The 23,663-nt window shown below is 38.6% G+C and overlaps 1 protein-coding gene across 1 annotated transcript in view; it reads left to right on the top strand.

Annotated features, from left to right (window-relative positions):
• The first annotated feature begins 18,009 nt into the window (after positions 1–18,009).
• The window catches only part of NCK2 (NCK adaptor protein 2), a 52,847-nt gene continuing 47,193 nt past the window's right edge, over positions 18,010–23,663 (top strand). The window contains exon 1 of the mRNA XM_009872947.1: positions 18,010–18,081. The gene's annotated coding sequence lies outside the window, so the exon portion shown is untranslated. The remainder of the gene's footprint in view (positions 18,082–23,663) is intronic.

The raw sequence follows: 23,663 nt of genomic DNA, 5'->3' as shown, positions 1-23,663 counted from the left end.
CAACAAAAAGGTGAATGATTCTCTTTTATCTGTGTCAGAAAATACCATGATCTGTGATTCCAGCCTTGAAAGACAAAAAGCAAGGAGAAAAGTCATTCTGGTCATGTAATGTCATTTGATTGCTGCTTGCTAATCTGTGCATTTTTTTTTTAGAAGAAGAAGAAAAAGATAGTTTCATCACAGATTGCAAATAGTGGGGAGAAGACATCCTTGGAAAATAGCAGTTGTAGTAGAAGGATGAATTAGTTGCTTTCTATCCACAGCACAGGACTTGCTCATTTTGGCAACAGCAAGGTGTTTAGCTCAGCTCCACCAATTTTTTTTGAAATCTCACTCTGATGTGCTGAGTTCGGAGACTGCGATTATCTCAGCCAGCAGGAGAGTGTTTTTCTTTTTTTTTTAATCAGGTTAAAAAAAATAAATCTGTTTGCTTGTTCTGTTATTTTTATTGAATGTTACTTCATAACGTGCATCATTAAACTTTGTATGCAGGAATGGGAAGAAGTAATTATTTCTTCTTCAGTTGGTTCACACTGAAATAGCTGTAAAACTCTTGATCCTGATTCACCGCTGTTTTGCAGCTTGTAAAACATTTATTTTGCGCTCTAAGTGCAATGTGTTTGTATAGTTCTAGGATTGATGTTGATGTATTATTTCTTCTTCAGTCTCACTTAAGGCAATTGTAAATAACTTTACAGAGTTGCAAAACAGTAGGGAAATGAGCCTCCACAAGCTAAGGCATCAGATTTATTTTCTGGGGCAAATGATGTGGTTCTTTGAAGCCTGATCAAAGCCCAGGCTCTCTGGTTGTGCATAGTATAAAGTTGGTGGCATTCGAGCAGAATCTGTTGGCTTTGGGAGTTGTGGGTTTTTTTTTGTTTTTGTTTTTGTTTTTTTTTTATTGGGGCTCTGTATCTCTGGATCCCATATACAACATATTTCTGGAAATCACAAATGCACTGCCATATGGCATGCCAGATTTCAAACCACTCCGAGGTGCATGTGTGAATTTTAGAGTGCCTGGAAGAAATGAATGAAAACCACATTCACAGTTTTATCTATTGCTGAGCTCTGTAGGCAGAGGATAGGGGGAAAGCTTTGAAGTAAATTCTGCTGGAGGGATCGCATGCCTATTTCTGAACTGCTATCCTAATGCACTAAGGTGTAGACGTAGTTTGTGTCTCAGAATACGTACCACTTTCCGCAGGACTGTCAGTTTACTTGCTGTTGTGTTTGTTCTGGGAGATGCTAAGAAATACTGACCATCCTTTTGTTTCTGGCAACTGTTACCATTTCCAATACTTTGTTTTCAGCCCTTTTTGTGCCTAAAAACTCTCTTTCAGTCTTTAATGCCTGATCTTAATTCTTATGTATTTTTTAACAGTTATTTTTATATATGCTGTGTCTTCTTAAAAGGTTCAGTATTGATTGTACTTCGTGAGTAGGTTTCTTGAGCTTTTGTTGGTTAGTAAAAGCTGAGGAAGCAATACTGGAGTTAGTTGTACCAGGGTTATTTTTAATACTGGAGACTCCAAGGAAACTTTCTAAATACAGAAAAGATGTTTGGGGAATTTGAGTCAGGTTTTGGTTAGAAAAACATCTTGCAAAGGGGAAAACTAATAAGGTAATTCCTTATGAAGATTAATTGTGCTTGTGTAAACTTAGACAAATTCTGTGAATTTTCTTCAGAATCAGACAATGAATTTTGAAATTTTCTTCATACAGAAAGGGAGAAGGGGGAAACTTACTTACGAGATAGATAATTTGAATGATTAATATATTGCCACGGTAGTTACTTAGCTGGGAGAAGCTGTTTAAAATTAATTCTGTCTTCTCTAGCAGTTAGAGAGAGTTCACGGGGGAAATCATGTTCCTCTACTAAATCCTTTTCCCAAATTTTTCTTTTAAAAAGTGTTGTACCTTGATACAGTAATTGTTCGTAGCAGCTTCCAAGCCTCAGCCCTTATGCTCTTTGATTCGTATGAAACCCTGAGGCATTTGATGCGATTGTGAGCTTCCTCCGTGTCAGATCATCTCCGTGGTTCCAGTTGCCATGTGCCAGTTAATTGCCGTTTCTGACCTTGAATGAGCGTGCGTGTCGTGCGTTCCCGTTGCAGTGAAAACCTGACGGCGCAGGGATGGTTCTGTGGTGTAAACCAGCTCTTTTACATATGCTTATGATTACCAGCAGTTCTCCTGTTCTTATTTACGTGGCCTTGTGGTGGAATGTTTTTCTCCCTCCTGGAAAATACTGATTCGTTAGGCCTATATTAATTAATAAATCAGTTTGACGAGGAGGGCTCTTGTGATGGGAGTCAAGGAGCAGGGAGCTGTGGTACTTGATGGTGGCGGGCAGGAGGCCTGAGAGCTGTGCTTGGGATCTGGGGGTCGGTGTTCCTACTCCTCCCTGGTTAGTCATGGTCAGGAGCACAAACAGATGTAGGCTGGGGGCTTCCTGATGCTGAGAGCATGTTCTTGGGGGGAGGCAATGGATAACTGAAAATTCAGAGAGATTTCTAGAAGGGGAAGACTATATACTTCCTTTCCAAACAGATGCATTTTGTATTTTTTTTTTCTTGTGAAATGCATCTTCAGATGACCTTTCTGAGATGACTTTTTAATACATAATCTCAATTAATATCTGTACTCCACTTAAAGTCTTCTGGAGTGTAAATACAAGACCCCAACGATGATAATGCACTGTTCTTTGCTCTTGAAATTCTGTAACGCCGTATGCAGCATTTAGCATGTACTTAATGTAAAGTTTATTTGTGATCAAGAATCTAGCATTTCTGAAACGCAACATATTTTTTTGGTAGGAATAAAATTGAAGACACTTGAGAGTTTTTAGCTTTACCTGTTTTACACACAAAACAGTTATGAAGCATAGCATTCTGTGTCAGAATGGTGATACACTTCCTAAATTTCCATCCAGAAACTGGTTTTGAAATGTTTTAAGAGGAGTGTTAGTACATTGCAGATGCTAGTTAGGCCTCTTTTTTCATATCTGAATTTGAAAATACTTCTCCTGCTTCTACAAATGCTGGATGTACTCACATCTTTAAAGAAACTTTGAAAATAAATACTGAAAAATACAAAATGACATGTATTCAGACACTGGGAAAATACCTCTATGCTGACCTTTTAATCTTTTATATTGGACTTAGAACTAACAACAAAAATCTCTGCAATTATATTCCCCTTCTGAAAGACTCAAATTTGTTAGTATTTGGTTTTATCTTTCAGGATTAGAGTTTAAGCTGTCAAATACAGAACCTTAACTAAAACCTGAGATCTCTTGGTGTAAAACTCAGTGTAGATGGTCTGCATTTCCTTTACTGATTATAAATTTCTTTAGATTTTTTTATTTCTGAAGTTTCAGTCTATGAAAAAGGATATGTTCACCTAGACTATTACCAGCAAGCCCTTATTTTCTGTCAAATTGTTTCGAATGCTTTAAAAAAAATTGTTACAATTAGTGGTTGTTTATCATCAGCTTAATTAAGAAGACTAAATTCGGCATAGCTCTTCCGTGTGTATTTTTCCGTCTCTGTCTGTGCAGGGTATTGTTAATTGCATGAAATCTTTCAGTCTCCTTCCTCTCTACATTTTAGCTGATCTTGTCCTCTGCTTCTGCACCGTTTGACCCTCTTGTGTGAGTTATCACACCAGCTCCCGCTCCGCATTGTGAGCCGCAAGTCTTTACCAGCCACTGGCTGAAAGACTGCATCTGCTACCCAAGCTCTCCTTTGAAGACACCAGCGAGAAGCAATTTGGCAAATCTCTCAGCAATAAAATTAAGCTGTGATTGCATGCCCATCCTGGCTTTAATCTAGATATCCCAGGTAATGACAATAATGAAGATGTGACTGTATGGTCTAGGCACCAGGATATACTCCCGGCAGATTGGCACTTTGATTTGCCTGTTGCTGCTGTTTGAAGAAGCTCTGTAGACCTGAAGCACAACTCATACTGCTGTCAGGCCATCAATTTACATGTACTTTTAGTTCTGCAAGTTTTCTTTGAAACTGTAGATGTGAGGTGTGGGATTTTTTTTGTTTGTTTTGTTTTGGGTTGGGGTTTTTTTTTTTAGCGGAAAAATTGTTTCATAACATTTGATGGTAATCAGCCTGAGTCAAGTCTCTGGAGTTGTGGGGAAAATCCTGCCTTGCTGAGAATTACAGAAGTCCTGTGGTTGATTTTTGAGAACGCCACGGTCTCAGTCTGTTCTTCAGTAAAACTTTTGTATGGGTACACAAGATGCCTTCAAAGTTTATGAACGCACGTGTATTAGTCTGCTGGCTCATTCTTTAGTTTGACATCATAAATTTGACGGGGTAGCTCATGCCAAGAACTTTTCAAAGCTGGTATTTATGTCGGATTACCTGCTCCTTGCCAGCGTAATTCATCTTCATGTAGCAGGCCCAGGCAGTCCTGCCTCTCAGCTCTGGGGAGAGCATTGATAGGAAAGAGAAGGTTTTTTGCCTGTGGGTATATTAAAAGGCTGGAAGAAGAAACAATGCTGCCCTCCTTTGAGGTGGTCTTTCCTTCCAGAAGCTGAAGCTTTATTCAAACAGGAGGCATTTTTGTTCTGTGACTGCTTTAATTTTGGTTCTCAGACTCAGTGTGCTCGTTTGAAGCTCTCATCAGGTTTTACTCTGCAGAAGAGAGTGGTGTTTTTTCTGTGGTGCAGTCAGACAGCTTTTTTGGGTGTCGAAGCTTGAACTGGCTTCTGAAACATTTAGCTTTAGAGTTTGTAAGTGCTGCACTGTCTTCAAAACTGTGTTACTCAGCTGTAATAGACAGAGAAACCCGTGCTTGGGAATTTTGGTGGCTATGTGCTCTGGAAGGTTGCTTTTTTCCTGCCCTCAGTTTTCTTTGCATCTCACAAAGAGAGATGGTAATTAAAAATAAGTAGGCCTGAATTGCTTTGTTCCATGTTTATTTTGAAATGCTGAATATCGATTCACCCTTCTTGAGAAAATTAATGCCTGTCATCAGCAGGATAGATAATTCTAGTTGAGCAAATGAATTTGCCCATGTAAAGTACTGCAAGTTAGTAAAATGGAAGATGAGAATTGGGTTTTGGCAAAGGAATGAATTAATGGTGTCCCCCATAAGGGAGCAGAACCAGTACTAGACTATGCAGCATGCTTTTTGTCCTTGGTATTGCTTCACTGTGGTGTGGTTTTTTTTTTTAACTGTTGGACCATCACCAGAACTTTGAATCCTGTTCACACAGGATGTCTGTTTCTGGACTGATATATTTTTTCTTTATATATTTTTTTTGCTACCATATGTCAAATGTGCTAGGAACTTGAAGCTTGTTGCACTGCTTTCTTAAGGTACCCAGTGCTTCTAAAAATACAGTAGCTATAATTTAAGCACTCGATATGTTCATAGTCTGTGTTTAGGCTCTAGTTCTTGATTTTTACTAGGAACTGTTACTTTCTATTTGACAAGAAAAAAAGCACTAGTGGCAACTGCCATATCACTGATTTAAATGGAAGGTTGCTATAACTGTTTTTTTTGAAGAGAGTTTGTGTGTGTGCTTTAGCAATTGACAGTGAGTTTCCAAGACTGTTCCTCTTAGGTTTCATGGCAATAGGATAGGCTTTGTGTTCTGCAGCACGTGGCATGTTTGTCCTCTTTGCAGCTTGAGAGGTGTAACTTCCCTAGAAGACAAGTTCTTGTTATAGGATCCATATTTACCCTCATAGACCACTGAAAGGAAATATAAATAAAATTCTGGAGAAAGGAGGGGAAATCGTTCTGGCTCCTTGAGAGTAAACCAGAATTTCCAAAATTACTTATGTATACAAGTACAGTTTAGTATTTTCAGTTCTTTATTAACTTTAAAAACTTAAGATACCCTTAACTTCATTTTCAGGCAGAGACATTTGGATCATGAGACTGGCATCTTCATATTTTTCTAAGTGAAGCTTATTTTCCTTTAAGGTCTGTTATATTGCTCAAAGTTACAGGCAGAGTTAATTCAGAGTCTATGGTCTTTGGCCCCTGTTATTCTCTAATGTGGCCTGCCCATCATTTTAGATAGAAGTTAAAAATAAATGGGAAGGACTGAAATTGGAGCAGAAGATACGCAAAGGAGTTGAGAAAGCGTTTAGGGGGCATACAGGAAAAAAAACCAAGCCCATGGAAATACTCAATGATGTGGTCTTTTCTAGTGTAATATATATGGAAAAATGCTTCTGCATTTTGTTTTCTTTTCTCGCAAAAAGGAAAAAAATCAATAAGGTTACTGTCTTTATAATCTCCTCTGCACAGAGGAAGCTGTGGTCCAAATCTTCCTGCTTTAAATGTGAAATTGGAGCACAAAACTTGAAATGACTTTAGTTACTCTCATCCCATCAACATCGTCTCTCCCTCAACCTGAAACTTACCTGTTTCTCATGGTTTTACTGACTGTTGGTAGTAGTCATGCAAAGGACAAAATTTAGCCAAATTATAACTAAAATTCTTTATTGGGATGACTAAAATATGTTAAAGCTCTGAACCATTCTGTCTTAGCAACAAAGTTTTAGGGGAGTGTGTTTGAAAGTGGACAGCTTATTTTCCTGGCTTTTCTGCTCTGACAACAGATCATGTGTTTAAATGTCAGCATGACATTTTAATTTCTAGCTGCATGAGAAAGATGATTTAGTCAGGTCAGCTATTAAGAAACAGCTATTCAGCCGAGGCCTCCTTTGACTGTGGCAACTACTTACTACAAATGAGGAATTTATTGTTTTATTTGAGTTTTTTGATTCTCAAAAGAAAGAGCGGCCCTGGACATCTGTAAACAATAGTTGCTGGGTAGTAAGACAAGCTTGAGAAATAGGGTAATGAAGGTAGAGGGGCTTGTGATTATAATATGTCCACAAATGAACTGCGCTGAAGTAGTGAAGTGTTTGGAGGTTCTGGAAGTTGTGCAAATTTACTTTGCAGTGTTTAGCAATGATAGTTTTTTGCCTTCAGATAGGGTAAGAGCTGACTTTCAAATGCTGCTGTCTTTTCAGTACCCTTTAGATCAGTGGGATTTTGTTTTGAGCTTCCCTAGCTGCTTCCCAACCTGATGTTACCCTGTGCCAAAAGTCTCCATACCCAGCAAATTTAAAAACAAAAAGACCCTAACCCAAAAGCAAACAACCTGCCCCCCCAGAAAAAAACCCCGAACAACATGATACCTTTGGAGGAAATGTTGAATTCACTAGGTTGTGGTTGGTAGGGTTTGCATATGTTATGTATTGAGAAATTGAGAACCAGGACAAAATTCTGTGCTGAAACCAGAAGGCTCAGGTGTTTGAGAAGCCTGAAATAGTGATGGCTGACTGGTTTCTTTAAGGGAGGGTGGGAAGCAGTGGTGTTCCCCAAGTCTCCCTGAAATGCCTGGCAGAGAAAAAGAAAATTTAGAGCTACCTTCCTTGTAAATGAAATTTTATTAAGCTGTGATTGCCATCTATGTCATACCATAAAGATGGTTGAAAAACGTGCTGATGCTCATTTTGTTCAGTTTATTGTCATACCGTATGGGATTTAAATGAGATCTAATAGAGTAGTAATTGGATTTGCAGTGCCTGTGTGACACAGAGGAGGATTCATGGTGCTGTATTCGGTGAGTTCTACAGAGCAAATATGAAAATGAAATCTCTTGTAGTAAAGAAGCGGCAACGAATGGAATCCTTATGTATTCTTAAAGTTTAAATAAAAAACTGAAGCTGAAGAATTAGGCTTTGCCAGAATGTTTCTGACAGCCTTATTGTCTGCATGGTTTGATTTGAAGCTATTTTTTAATAAACAATATTTTTTTCATTACATGAAAATACTCACAGTAAAGTATATTATTGACATGTTTAGTTAAAATTATTATGTCTGATATTAATCCAGCTCTAACTGTGTGAGTCTTGGGCAGCACGTCCTGGAATGTGGAATCCTAAACATAGGCCCATTCATAATGAGTGCTTTCCTCTCTCCTGGCTTTGATATTGTGTTGATAGCAGTTGACTCGCAATACATGTACAGTGAATTATACCCTTACCTTTGAGAGCATTCTCTCCAGTATATGGAGAGATAAGGGTTAGAAACTTTTGTTTAAATCAGCCTGCTCTTTTTCATCATCATTCACTTTAGGTTTATGTATTTGTTCATAACAGAGATAAAGGTTGCTAGGTAGAATATAGTTAGTTACTAACTGTTATGTTTTGCTCCAATTATTTACCACATATTTGTTCATAACAGAGATAAAGGTTGCTAGTTAGAATATAGTTACTGAGTGGTATGTTTTGCTCCAATTATTTACCACGTGCATTTTTTTCTTTAGCTTCGTAGCAATCTCTTGAGTAGTTACAAATTTATCTGTTTTTTTTAAATGTATTTGTCTGTAGTTTCAAAAGCAGTTATTTTAATATACCTGCAAAGAAAGAAAATAAAAATCCTTGTGTGTTTTCTTTGTGGAGTTATTCCTTTGTGGAATTTCCACCTTTGATCATTGTATGTTTTAGTGTTTTCTTTGTGGAGTTATTCCTTTGTGGAGTTTCCACTTTGATCATTGTCTGTTTTGTAACCACAAATCAAGAGAATCCTGTGGCAAGGTTCAGCAAACTGAATTTGCCAAATAATTAAGCAGTAAAGCAGATGCTTCTAAGGCAAAAGGGAAATCAGTGGTTACAATGATTTAAGGAAAGTAGCAAAGGCAGCAAGAAATCATACTCTTAAATTAAAAGCCCAGAAGACATTTGTCACTGCTGTGTAATATTTAAGTGAGGGAGAATATAATTTTCTTCTATGTAAGTTTTAGATAAATTGAGCTTGTGCTTCTGGGAAGCTGGCATATTCTATTACTGCTCTTAATATTTTACTGGGTAAAAGAAGTTTTGGAAAAACCAAAGCAGTAGTGGAGGATGTAGAGGTAAGCAGAAGTGTTTATAATTACTGGAGTGAATACATCTTTTTTTCAAAGAAGAGAACCTGGAAGCTATTATGTTGGGGGACAAATTTGGACAAGATAATTGGCTTTGACCTTTTGCCAGATGTCGAACAGTTCTTTTTCCCCTCTCCCTTGTGTCCAGATAAATGTCATGCCTTTAGGTTTTTGCTCCCTTGTTCTGGTTTCAAGTGTGGAACTGCTTATGTAGCTAATCTGCACTTAAAATTATTTCCACTTCTAACCCCAGTAGGACTCTCTTTTGGGGTATTCAGACAGAATTGACATAATTGGATTTCTGCCCAGATACTGTGTTTAGATAGCTTTGGAGATGTCATTAATTTGACAGCTGCCATAGGAAATCTTTGTTTTGACTATTGTTACAGGGCCTGCAATGTTTCTATTGCATTTTCATTTGTAGTCTGCCACTGAATTGGCATGATTAAAATCAGTAGAATAAGACACCATCAAATGTGTAAGAGACATGAAAGGGAGAAAATCAGTGCTGAAAACCTCAGAAGGTAGGCTGTTGCCAGATTTTATTTGGGTATTAAGAGATTTTGGAATATCTAATTATCTTTCAAACAGCAATAATAGCAGTGCCTGCGGCTAGGGCTGCTGTATGCTGTGGTGGAACCAAAGCTGTGTTAACGTTTCTCTTTTGGTTGTCACCCTAAAGCAAAGTTTTTGTGGCAGTTCCAGTGAAAACTGCTTCAACAGTTCCTGATTATTAACTTGCAAGAAAAAGCAGGTATAAGAAAAAGCAGGTATTTTGGGGGACTCTGTGTTCTTAGGAGGTAGCGATCCAAGCAACTCAGGCGTTGGGGTTTTTTTGTGGATCTGAGGAATATAGAGGTTTTGATTTGACCTGCGTGTTTGAAGGTGCTGACTTTGGGGAGTGCCATTCTGTCCGAAGAGGACAGTCGTGGTACCACACACCACTGACTAGCACGTACCACCTACCATGACGTGCACTTCTAAGTTTCAAGTGTTTGTCTTCCACTTTCCTTTAGCTCTTAGCTGTGACCCCCTAGTTAGTTTTGTACTTGAACCACATGAAGTTCGTTGGTTTATTTTCTGTTAGGTTGTCAGAGGAGGCTCAGAAAAACTTTAAATCTGGAATGCCAATGGTTCCTGATCTCTGATATACAAATATATAGGAACAAAATGTCTTGTTTCTCCCAAAGATGATAATTTTCGTTGGTGCATTAATGAATTCTGATATCGAGTACTCTTTGAGCGTATTCCAGTTCAAGTAAGGGATTTTGTGTTGTCTTCGCCCACCTCAATTTTTCTCCAAGCCCCATCCAGCCTGGCCTTGAACACTTCCAGGGAGGGGGCATCCACAACTTCTCTTGGCAACCTGTTCCAGTGCCTCACCACTCTCATAGTAAAGAATTTCTTCCTAATATCTAATCCAAATCTACCTTGCTGTAGTTTAAAAGTAGTGGCACTATTATTTCAAATTCAGATATTGGTGACTTGGATAGGAGAGATTTCCTTTGGACTAAGAAAAAATGAATAATTTACCAGAACAGGAGCTCTTAATAAGGAATTCAGTCAGCCTTTAATTTTGAATTGCCAGTGGGCTAAGTCTGCCTTACTTGAATCTACTGTATTAGCGATCTGTAGGGTCTCTGTAGTCCCTGTTAAAGTCCACTTTCTGTTACATCTCACCCCAAAGCAAATCTTCTCTAATTGTGTGGATGTGAGATTTATTTGCTTATTTCAAACATTAATCTCTCTAGCCAAGACTGCTAACCAGGCATCTCTGCTTAGTGTTTCCCTGACAGTGTATTAGTGTTGCGTCCTTCTGTGGTAGCTAATTCATAGAAATCTTCACTTTTCACTTCTCCAAAAGGCATCTCTGAATGTCTTTTTCCAGTGGAGGTGTGCATTTGCAATAATTTACATGTGCAGATTAATAGATTACTGTAAAGAATATATTAATATGCTGTATCTAGTCATCTTTCACAGCCCTTAAGTCCACAAAAATTGCATTAAAAGCTCTGACTCCAGTAGTGAGATTTGAAAGAACTAATATGATTCAGTGGGTCATATATGTCTTTATGTAAAACATTTTAATGGCAAAGATGAAATGGGGAAAAAAGATTTGTGAAGGAGCTGCTTGGACTGGTGGGTTGTAATCTCAGGTCCTCAAAGATTCTGAACTGCTTTTACTTAACAGAAAATACTGTCATTGTACCATTTTTACAAGCAAAAAATTGAAGTATCAGAAAAAGGCTGAAGTTCCCCTGGAACGAATTATTAATCTATATGTAGAAAAATACTCATTTCTAGAGTGCTGAAGAAAATTAACTATGAATGCTAGGGTGTTTCTAAAAATAAAATCTATAATTTGAATAATAAAGTATCCTATTAAGGAAACAAAAATAATTATTTGATGTTCAAACCATGGCCTTAGAAGCTTGCTTAGTTAAGCACTACCTAAGTTTGAAGCTTAATCAGTTTCTTTCCTTGAAGATACTGTGTGACAAAGTTTAAGAACAGCCTTGATAAGTGTGATTTTGTTTCTGCTTGTCTGCCTCCAATTATAGTGGGTAATTCAGGTCTTTCAGCATACATTTGTAATAAAGGCTCTTGGGGTGCTTGGAGCTGTCCTAAGCATAAATCAAGACCTTTTCTGCTTCTCCTGTGTAGGCTTTAAGGGTATTTATACATACATCAGCCAGCTTGTAAACCCTTAAATAAGGAAGATTAAAAAGGTTATGAGTTCCTATTAGTTATTGTATATAGAAAAAAAACAACAACAACGTAGAGGAATTGGGATAAAATGGAACTTGAATACTTCAGCTTTTACAGATGGCTCTTGAATAGGAATGCTTAAGAAACCTGGGGCTGGTTTGGTGGCACGGTACCTTTGCTGTGAGCCTCCTTCAGTTTGCAGAAGCTGACTGAGCATGGCTTGCATTTATTTTGATGCTCTATTATCAGTCTGAAAGACAGCTTGGGGAAAATTATGTTGGTTATGGGTTTTTTTGTGCATTATTGAGACTGCAGTATTTCACGTCCTCTCAGAGTCTTTGTAGCCTTGCTGGGAGGAGGCTTCCTGGCCTCCCAGTCATGATTTCTCCACTCTGCTTTGTGGGTTTTTTCTTTTTCTCATTCCAGGACTGCCCTGGAAGTTTGTAGCTTAGCCCAAGCAAATTTGTATTAGGTCAATATCAGTAAAAATCAAGATGGAATATCCTGCTTAAGCCAGGACTTAAAAACCCCTGTGTACTACAGTGAGTTTGGATAGTAATTTGGTATCAGTGTTAGGTTTTTTAATAGTTCAGACTTCCATGGGAAACTTCTAGCTGAGAGGGTGTAAGAAGCATGTGATTCCTCTTCAGAAAATAATAGTGATTCTTCTTAATAAAATAATGTGAATCTATACAATATATATTGTAGAATTCTTCTTATTCCTTTTCGAGTTAAAAAGATGCTAGTCATGCATGTCTTTGGATTGCAACTACAGAAGAAGCTGGTTTTTGAAATACAGGATTTATTTTAATTGTTAATATTTAGACAATCAACTATGTGGGTTTCAAGAGTAGATTGAGAGTTGGTGGTTGTGCATATAGATGTAAAAAGTAGTCTTGTTTTTTAAAAACGTATCTTGTCTGCAGAGGATATGCATTTGACTGCAGGAGTTAAATGACATAGATCAGCATAGCCTCTGTGGTTGCATGTGGTTGAAGTGTGAGCCGCTGGACATTTTCTCTAGCTGTATTTCTCTCACTACTGTGTCCAGCAAGTCTATGTTTATTTTAAAAAAAAACAAACCTAAAGTTGTGTGAGTGACTAATGGTACATGTGAGCGTGACACTAACAACGCCAAGGTCACGGGTTCGATTCCTGTTTGGTCCTCATGTGTTGCCAAGGTGATGTCCCTGGCGACAGGGAGGCTGGACTAAAATGATCTCTAAGGTCCCTTCCAGCTTAGGCAATTCTATGATTCTATGTCTAATTGCTTCCTCTTCAACACAGTGTGGCCAGGAGATGTACCACAGCTCTTGTGTCCCAGATAGGAGTACAGAGAAGATACAAAACCTACTGTCTGTGCACGGTTCCAAAGAGATACGAATCTCTTGGGCTAACCTTTACAGCCTCTGGTGATGGCTGCAAACCTGGACCACTAGAAAAAGCCCATTTAAACTTACAAGTTTGTCCTTGCGTCAGGGACTGGTCTCATTTTCACAGCCAGCATACAGGCTTAAATCTTTTCCAATGCTTTAAGTGCCTGGCAGTCTGCAAGGCAGTGAGCCTGTTCTTGTGCCCTATTTCACTTGTTTCCTTGCCATTAAGGAACCACAAACTTACCAGGTTAGTTGTGTAGATTGTGTAGCATGAAAGGATTTTATTTTTATTTTCAGAATGTTACACACACATGCAGCATTGCAATTTGCTGCCTTTTTGAAACCTTAAGTTCCAATCTTGCTTTCTGTTTTCTCCCTATGCTTCAGACTTGGTTTTAAAATGTAATATTCAGTGAATGCCTTGACTTTGCAGTTAGAGAATAGTTGTATATTTTAACACTACCACGTTCTTAGCTTTAGAAGAAGGTAATATTAAGTGAGGTTTGAGGATATATGATTAGGAGGTTAAAATACTAAGCATATACTAGAGTCCTGAATAAACTTGGTTGGTTTCTTTTCCCTTTAAGCAAATTCATGTATTGAGCTTTTGAGTGCTTAGGCTGATCTGTCTGCAGCCTCGTGGAACTGGATTGTGCTTACCCAATTGTCTGCGTAGTTAAAATATTTTGAACATAGCCTATTTTGATTTAACTTCATTTGAAATATCTGCCTAATGGAGAAGTCTTAATGGAATACTTTAATAGCCCAAAGTGGTTACCTGCAATTGCTTCAGCGTATCGCAGTCAATTACAAAGGAAGGCAATATTTAATGTTGGAGTGCAGCTAGATGGTGTAATGAACTGGCAGATTGCCAGCCTGATCTTCTCCACAGGAGAATTTGTATTAATGTGATACTTTTCATTTGTTCTCCAGAAGGTCACCAGTAATATGTCAGGTGTTGAATTTTATCATAGTTATCAGAGTCACTTTAATGCCATACTATTGGAGTTACAATTCGCACTCTGTGCAGTACAGGTTTATGGTCAGGCCATTCTTGTTTATTAGCATATTAAATATCAAAGAGATTATTTTAGCTATTTCATGTCAGAACCCAAGTAGGAGGTGGTCAGGTATTGGGAAGAGAGCCTGAGAATTGTCATTGAAATGAGTCATTATAAGGCTGAATCTGGATTTTAGCCATGTGGATAAAAAAAAAAATGGGGCATATTGAAGGTGTTAGTGAAAGGAAGGATGGTTACTATCTTAGGATGTTACTTGGAACCATAACAAGAGCACTAATGTATTCTTTAGGTTGTAATATTTAGAGATGACACAGTTAAATGCAAAGTGTTTACTGCATTAGATGTTGCTGATATTGCCCTTCTAATGCTTGTTTGCAAGCATCAAGTTAAAATTTTTCTTTCTCACTATTCAAAAGTGCTTTTTTCTGTGGGACTTATATAGTTCTTCCTGTTTGGAACACCTTGGTCTAGAAAACAAACGAGAGTGACTGAGGTTGCTCTTCAAATGTAGGCACGTTTGTTTTTCTACTTTGCATGCTTGCGATCACGTATCCAGCCAGTCACTGCGCTTTGCCGTTCCTGCCCCGTGTTGTCATCGTCTGTTCCTCTGCCCTGGGCCTCATGGGAAGCACCAGAGATATGAAGGTGGTTGTGAGCAGTGAGGAACCGTGATGTTCTGCACAAGGTGGGGCTGACATTGCTGCAGTCACATTGGTGATAGGGTTGAGGCGTGACATATGGGCATCCCTCTGGGTGGTACGGAAGCGACAAGCGCTGGAGATGCAGTGGGAGACAGGACTGCCCAGCTCGGTGCCTCCTCTGCTTGCGTTGCTGCCCCTTTCAAAAACATTGGTGAGTTCGTTTCCCAAATTTTCTGATGTTGCACCAGTTTGTCTTTTGGGTGGACAGCAAGTATTTGCCCTGCGTGCTCCAAGGCTTTTGAAGTTTGATAGAGTTTATTTTGTACTCTCAAAGTTTAACTATTTGTTTCCCAGCCTGATTCTGCTGCCAGATACGGCTCTCTAAGAGTCCTGGCTGGGAGGATGCAGCAGCAGAACCAGAAACCCCCTCCTGTGGTGCAAGCCCTCTGTCCCTAATGCTAAGCACTGTTCCCATTTACTGCCCTTTGAAAAAAAAGATACTGAACTGCTATAATATGTTTCAAGGAACGTATTTAAAGTATAAATTTGCAGTTGAGGTTTCCATCCCGAGTTTGAGTCACTCTGTAAATCACAATGCTGCAGGTGAAGCTTTGGGCCTCGAGGGGGTGTAATGGAAATGGGTTACTCTTCCGGAGAAGTGACTTTTAGCGTGACTTGTGGCAGAAGGCTTCTACTGGCTCTTCTGTAGCAAAATGAAGATTTTAACCACGAGAAAAATGGAAAAGGATGTCACAGTGAGATGGGGTTGAGCTCAGAAAGGACAGAGACAAGTCTGCGTCTTGCGCTTTTTTGTCTTTTAGATTGACAGAGTTTTATTTCAATCAAAGTGTTCCTAGGAATTAAGTTTTCTTGTGATTCTTCTTTGTTTGACCTTTGTGCTGTTGCCATTAACATTCTGAGCTACTTCTAATGTACGTTGAGCCATGAAAGTAAAACTATTCTTGCTGTATGGAAAGAAGTTAGCATTGTTGTATAGAGATAAACACATGACTCATTCTTTTCTTGTGTTTTGAGATGGAATTTGGACTCATACTTTTCCCATCTGTACTTCCTCTCCACTTGACTAGCAAGTACAAGATTATTTTTTCAGGTATTGATGACCAACGGTAGTGTTTTTCAACTTAGTTTCAAACACAAGTCCTATGTGCAAATGTGTGTTTGGAAGATGGAAGCAATAACTCACAGACATGTTGAGTTTTTCTTCAAGGAACAAAATAAGAAAACTAACCTGAAACAACATCAGAAGCGTGGTACAGTGCTTCAGTGGTGGATGGTAATGGGCTATAGGTGATTTGTGAAGTAAGAAAGAGAAAAATGGTACCGTTCGGAAGATTTTGTAACAAAAAAATAACTGACATTTATTTTCTCACTTTTCCCCCTTAATATTAAAAATGTCATTGTTATTGACAGGAGGAAAAAAATGTACTACAAAACAGTCAGCCAGTAGGAAAATAGATCTGCCCTGCCTCAGGGTTTTAATGCTGCTTCATCTGTCCCATTTACTTGATATCTGTCCTATAATTTCAAGTACAGAGCAGTTTTCAGTGAGAACACATTTAAGGTCTGTAACCAGGGAGGAGAATTGATAGAGCAAAGCGTGGTTGCCTCTGACTGGTGTTTGCAGAAAGCTCAAACCCCAGGCTGGGCGGTGGGGCAGCAAGCGTGCAAGCCAGCAGCACCCTGTTAGAGGAGCAGGGAGTAGGTCACCCTTCTGGTCCTGTCTACTCTCTGCTGTGACAGGCATGGCTTCATTAAGGCACTGAACTGGATCAGGAGGCTCCTCTGAATAACACTTCCTCATGATTTGCTCTCCTGTTTTGGTTTAGGGTTTTTTTTCCCCTTATTGTTTTTTGTTGTTGTGTTTGGTTGTTTTTGTTTTTTTTTGCCTTGTGTGTTTTTCCGGAAGGGCTAGCAATACTGTGGCTCTGCTTGCAGCTGCTGGGGAGCTGAAGGGCTAGTACTCTCTTGTGCTTTACCTCTTGCTAATATGTTTGTGCTTAAATGTTTGTCAAAGTGGTTTTAGTATATATTCCACTTGTTACTGGATGGAAGTCTAAATCTCACTTTTAAAGACCCGTGTAAGGTATTTATACCTTTTTCAATACTTTTTTTCCCCTTTATTATGATGCATGAGATCGTTGGATGAGTTGCTCTTCTTAACTGACTTTCTTCATAGGATGCTGTTGTAGAGTGGCAATTAGTCAGAATGTGTTCAGAGAAGACTTTGAATAAAAACATTTGTGTGTGAGTGGCCTCAGATTGTGTATGCATTCTAATATATTGTCCTTATGAGCTAGGGGCTGTAGTTCAGGAAGATGTTGCAAATTTTTTCCTTCTCTTTGAATTGGATCTTAATGGGTTTATGCCACCTGAATTTGTCAGACATGCTATAGATGTCTAAAGTATCATTAAAAAACAGCAACAAATGTTTTAATGCTTCAAAGTGTCATCTGAAAGGTTACTTTTGTGGCTAGAAGTACTTAACAAAGCAGTGGAGGCTGGGAGGGATCTCTGGAGGCTTGTGCCACCCAGCTCTGGGCAGGACTAAGGCCTCAGCAGGGGCCATATTCAGGAGAATTTGGGACTTTCCCTAGAATAAAGTCCATCACTTCTCAGGGGGCATGTGGCCCTGCTTGGCCACCCTTCTGGTGAAACCTTTCGTCTTCACAGACAGCCAGAATTTCCATGAGGGGACTTCTTCATCCCTCCGACCGACTTCGCTGCCTCCTTCTTAGCTCTTGTCGTTGGGTCACTGCCTGTGGCGCTGGAGAGCCCCAAAACACACACAGCAGTAATCCGGCTGGATTACACACGCAAGAGGGTGTGAGCCCCTCCTAGTCTGAAATAGTCATGCCCCACAAAACTGCTGGCTGTGCTTGTACTGATACACCTCAGTTTTTGAGGTGTAACAGCATTACCTGTTCCTTTGGAAGTACGGGCAAGTTAAACTGACTGATGAAGAAGCGAAGGAAACAATAAATAATGGTGCTTTTAAGTAAATAATCTTTCTGAAGCTGTACTGAATTTTTAATTTAATTTCTTGCCTGATTTTTCACTGTATTATGATGGCTGAGTTTGTAGTTGCTTTCTTTCCTAGACGGTTTGGATTGTCTGTGGTTAAATTGACGTTGTGTTCATTGAGAAAAGTGAAATATGAAGATGGATTCTGTTTATGCTAAGCAGGTGGATCAAGTTAGAGCCATTCTATTTGCTCTTCAGGATCTCTTAGGGGATTTTGACAGTATGTAAAATAAATTACCTAGTTAAAGGTCTTCGAAGTTTAGTGCTGAAACTAAAATATATGTTGTTTGTTATTTCAGATAGTGGTGTACATAACTTTGTTGGAGAGTCCTGCCTTTCACCGCCTGGATCCTTTTAAGAGTGTGCCAAAGGTGAGTGACTCAAGTTCTGTGGTTATTTTCCTGACTAAAGATAATGAGTTAACTGGATGTATTGCTTGGGGTTTTTTTAACTGCTACATGGATGATTGAATAGTGAGTCTTTTTCCTTCAGTGATCTGAGTCAAATAAGTTTTAGCTCTTACTTTTTTTTCTTTTTTTTTAAAAAAAAGAAAGACAAGAAGAAAGGGTAGGCTTGGATTATTAAGTGCTAGATACTGCTCCCACTGGTCTTTGCCTCGTATCTCCTCTTACCCACTGCTTTGATTTGGGCTGCTTTCCCCTGCAGGACGTGCTGGTGTGGGAGGTGCGGAGGAGTAGCGGCTATCCCCAGCCTGTGGTGGAGCAGGCTGAATATTATTCTTTGATTGGATTCTAAAAACGAAGTAATGGCTTTTAAAGTATTGAGAGGAAAGGAGGTTTGTGGGTTTTCTGTGACAGTGGAACAAAACTGCATTCAATATATAGAGAGAGTATTGTTCTGACCTGGCTCAGAAGACCTGAGGGAACCTAATGAAGCTGATGTTTTCCATAGAGCTCATTTCATAGTAGAGTCTGACTGTCTTCCTTCTGTTAATCCATGTACCCTGTTGTCTGTTTCTAGTACCTATAGCGGCTTAGTAGAGATTTATTAACAGAAACTTTTAATACAATGAACCTCATTACAACAGTACCAAAAAATAAAAGCACTGAATGAGCTTTCAGCGTTGTAGAGGCAGCAGCACAGACCAGAAGAGTGAGAATGTTAGTTTAATTTGTTATTTTACCAGACAGATTTATTATTTCTTATTCAAATTCTCTGTTTACAAAATAAAAGTAATGCTGCCTTCTTCAGAAGGAAGTTATGAAAGCTAATGATTGAAATTTTGGAGCCTTCAGATGAAAACCAATGTATCAAGTCCTCATGTGCCTTGATATATGTTGTGAGTTCTGTTAAATACTTGTTCAATGAAGTGTTATCAGATGTTGAAATTAGACTTAATTTATTTAATAAAGTGCAGGTGAACCAGTTAGAATTAAGAATGCAATCCAGTCTTAAGTATAGTATATACATATTTTTTTGCTAGTGATTCGGTTTCCTTCAAACCAAAATGGAGATTCCAAAGTACTAGAATAGACACTCTGTGATGCTTCAAACTCTGAGATGCTACAACTGGGTTTTGCACTACATTTTCATATTATTTGATAAATGTCTTTAAATATAATGAACAAATGTGTAATACTGGTCTTTCCAACAGATCAGAGTATAGCCTTAGTAAGAAACCTTTTGTAATGTTTTTTTTTAGTAGAAACTTCAGCACATTTTCTTTGTATTTTTTATGTGTGGTGTAGGTAGCAAAATTAAAATATTATTGAAAGACCTTTTGTTGTAAAAACAAACCAAACAAACAATTCTAAAGCCAGTGATTCATCAAATTATAGACTTAACCATAATAAAGTTATTCTAATTTTCTACTAAAATTTCTACTCAAAATGAGGCTTGTATTGTACTGTGGCCCAAATGTTGTGTTTATTTCAAATATATAATATAACACTCTCTAGAGTTTTATCTTATGAATCTCTTTCTTATCCTATTTTGTAATAGTTATCAGTTAAACGTTCAGAGAAAATAATTTTAAAATTCATTGCTTTGTTCAAGGAAATAGATGCTTAGAATCTGGATTATGGATTTAGAGTCATCTTTATTTATTGAGCGTATTTCTGTGATGTTTGGTTGTTGAGTAATTTTTGCTTATGCTCTTTAAAACAAGAATGGAGAAGGGGAACCAAACATGCCCAAAATGAAGGTGTTTTATAGGAGATGAGGGTTTTATATACTTGCCCAAAAGGTAGTAAATATATAATAGCTCACTGAAAGGAGGAGAGAATTGATGGAGCATGTGGGAGTGTCTCACGGGGGTTTTTTTGTGGTTTGTTTTCTCTTTGGTTATTGCTTTTTTGGGGTTGTTTTTGTCTGTTTGTTCAATTTTATGTTTTGTTCTTTTTCTTTTTTTTTTAAAGTACAGGTACCCAGAATACTTTCTCTGTCCAATTAGGCAACATTTAATTTCGGCAACAAAACTAAATCTAACTTCTGTATTAATATTTTAGATCTTTTTCCATGTTTCTGCTGGATATTCTTCTTTGCATGTTTCTGCTGGACTGTATCCAACTTGGTAAAGATGTGATTCTGCAAAACACGGAGCATTCTAATGCCTTTCCTGGAAGGAAATGAATGCATACATGTAGCTTCAGTAAAGCCTGCCCTTGAAATGCTTTACCAGAGCATAGTAAACCTTTGCCCTTTGGAAAGGAAATGCAATTGTCACTAAAGTAAATATTTACAAATTACAGTCGGAATGTTCTTAAATTCACCAAACTGCAGACAATGTGTCGTAGGATTTTTGTTGAGTCAGAACGACAGTGTAATTAGTATGTGGCTGTCAAGATCAGCCAGCTTGTCTTTTACATACCTGGGCAAGCTGGGTGAGTTCAGTTTTTTTTTCAGTTGTTTGTTTTTTGTTTTCTATTTATTTATTTTTAAAAGGAGGAAAACTATACTGAAAGCACCCTTTTTTTAAAAAAAAAAAACCAAACAAACCACAAAAACCAACGAAACAAAAAACAATGATCAGATACTTCTGCAATTAAATCGCTATGAAGTTACAGATGAAGTCTAATGTTCTGGCAATTCATTGCAATCATTCAGCTGTTGCAAATCTGAAACTGTTCAATAAGTATTTAACCTATTTTTGAACTTTGTGTGTAGTTGTATTCTGTACTCTTTAACTTGTTCCTCATTCTTTAGACTTACCGTCTTTATATCAAAAAATAAATTTCATCTTGTATTTTCAGAACAGAATATTTTGAAAAGGGCTTGCAGCATTAATATGTGCCTTGATCGGTTCTTTTTTGTATTCTGGATAAACTCTTCTGGGAAACGTTCTTTAGTAATGTAATTTTTTGAGACTTCATAGACCTTTCTGGAATGTACTGTTTGGTTCTTCAGGGATACCTCTGTGCACAGGAGAGTGATTGTTTGATGAGATCAGAAGTGAAGAAGTACAAGCAAAGTTATCAGTGTCTTAGTACTCGGCCAGTTTGCCGAACTGCAATCAGGTGTCGGTGGTTCCAGCAGCATTTGGAGGAAAGCCTGGTCTGTAAAGGCGCTCAGAGCAGCCACAGGGCAGACCCTGTCCTCATATTGTGAGACTGGGGACCTGCTCACAGCTCCTGGAAGGCTGATCTTCCTCCTCCTCCTCACTGAAAGAGGAGAGAGCACAGCAGGCATTTCAGCTTGGTGCAAGTGTCTGTGATGCTGTGTCAGAATGTTCCATGGTGATTTTTCTGTGGGTCAGCATGTTTGTAGTTGTTGATTTTTGAGGAGTGTAAAAGCTAAAGAAAGCAGTGCCTCTTCTTCCTGTGAGATTTTGATTCTGACAGTAATTAAGAGAATGAAAGGAATGTACTGAGTGGGTATCTGAATTCCTTTCCCCTAAAAACCTGACAATTTTCATATAATTATGTCAGTTATCCCAGATGCCTGAAGTATTGATTTTAAACCTTTAGATACAACTTTAGCATTACTTAAATATATTTACAGATGGTTAGTGTAATAATTTATAGAATACTGGCTGTTATGTTACACTAGTGGCATAATACTTTAACCTGTTACTGTAAACAGTAGGGAAGAACAGTTTCATGCCATTCCTGTGCCCTCTATAACCACAGGTATGCCACCCAAATAAATTACTCTTCCCTGAATTATGTAAATTTAGTACTTTTTTTTACCTTTTCCTGTTTCTCCTTATAGTGATTATAGTTTGCATGAAAATACAGATGTGATTTTATTTACTATTAATACAAAAATGGATTATTAAGAATTGCTTGTGTGTGTTTTTTTTTTTCCAGCTTTGAATAGCTCCAGGTGCAACTCGGGTGTTATGGCCAACAAATGGCCTTTGCAGTATATTTTAGCTGCAATTTGTATGGATTCCTCATCAGAGAACACTGTACAGCTTTCATTAATACATGAAAATTCAATTCAGTAAAAATAAAATGATGACCATTTTTTTCCTGGTGAAAGTAGTTTTGCGTTTGATAGCCAGAATGGACTTTGGCTGTCTTGTCATCCAGCGTGTCAGTTTTTCTGAGCCAAAATAAGCTTTGCCTGCTGAAAGGAATCTAGCATGTCGCTCACGAATATAGCGATGAGTTGAGCTATATACATAAAATAGATAAATGTGAGTAAGCTAAGGTTAAGCTTGTGCCCAATTATGTTCATGAACTGAACACAAAACACGCGGTGACCAAGCTTAGCATCCTGACAAGTGTTCGGAGGAATGCTGCTGGCAGAACTGGTTATGGAGCTCATTTCTGTGTTTTCTAAATAAACATAGCCCTGTGTTACACTGGGTTCAGTTGGAAGGTGTGAATATGCACTGCACTGCTCGGGGACAACCGATGGGGCTTAGGATGTGATCTGAAGAAACCTTTCGAGGTAGATCACACAGTTAAGCTACATCACCGGGAGGGTGTCTGGAGATTCTGGAGGTACTTGTGACTTGGGTGGGTGTTGTACGGAGGCACACCTTGGGGAGAAGCGTCCCTGCCCATGACAGGGAGGTTGGACTAGATGATCTCTAAGGTCCCTTCCAGCCTAGGCCATTCTATGATTCTGTGAGAACTAGCTGGAGGCTTTTGGGCTGTGGGGCCGGGGAGCAGGTCTTGTGCCAGCCCTGCGAGGTGCGATGGGGCTGGGTCGGGGCAGGGCTGGGGCAGTGCTCCCAAACCCTCCCGACGGACGGACGACGCAGATCAGCAGCCGAGGTCACTGAGTTACCCCCGAGATCCAGCTGCCCCACAAAGGAACTGCTGTCATCATCTGCTTGTAAATGCCTCCTGGAGATCCCCTCAGGTTTCTTGAGGGGTACCAGGCCTATTTTGTAGCTTGTGTAGGGCTGGATGCTCGAGCCAGTGCTTTGCTGAAGTGGGCACGCAGCCAGCACTGGAGTAGGTCACTTATGAAATCAGTTGAAGGCTTGTTCCACCATTTGGCGATGGCTGGAAGGCAGTTCTGCTGCTGTGGAGGCTTAGAGGGAACTTTAAATGATTTATTGTTTGTGTTAGGTTTGGTGTGTAGTAGAAATAGAGCTAAAACTGTAAGCACATATCTTCAGTAGTGCTCTTAATGTATTCCCCATAACATTGTATTCAAATGATTGATATAAAAAAAAAACAGTTTGGCTTGCTGGAATACTGCCTTTTAATGAATGGGAAGAGACTTTACACACAGTTCATCTCATTTCATATCTGGCAAATGGTTTTGACCAATTGCTGAAATTGGTGAATTTTATGGAACAGAAAATATTTAAAAGTTAGTGTGGTGTATTTTCTGTGGAATTCTGTTTCTAATAACTTGGTTAATTAATCTTGGATTACAATTATTTTTTGCGCTATAGTAACAAAGCTTGAATTGTACTAAGCAGAGAGGACTGAGAAAATGAGCTTGTCCTGTTTATTTTTTAAGCCAGTAGTAACACAAAGCATAGAATACTGGGCATGCAAATATAAACCTTTTATAGTCTCTTTTTCTT

The sequence above is a fragment of the Apaloderma vittatum genome, unplaced genomic scaffold (assembly GCF_000703405.1).
Source record: "Apaloderma vittatum isolate BGI_N311 unplaced genomic scaffold, ASM70340v1 scaffold4367, whole genome shotgun sequence".
NCBI classification, from domain to species: domain Eukaryota; kingdom Metazoa; phylum Chordata; class Aves; order Trogoniformes; family Trogonidae; genus Apaloderma; species Apaloderma vittatum.
Note: the sequence above shows the minus strand (reverse complement) of the source record. Positions and strands in the feature narration are given on the sequence as shown.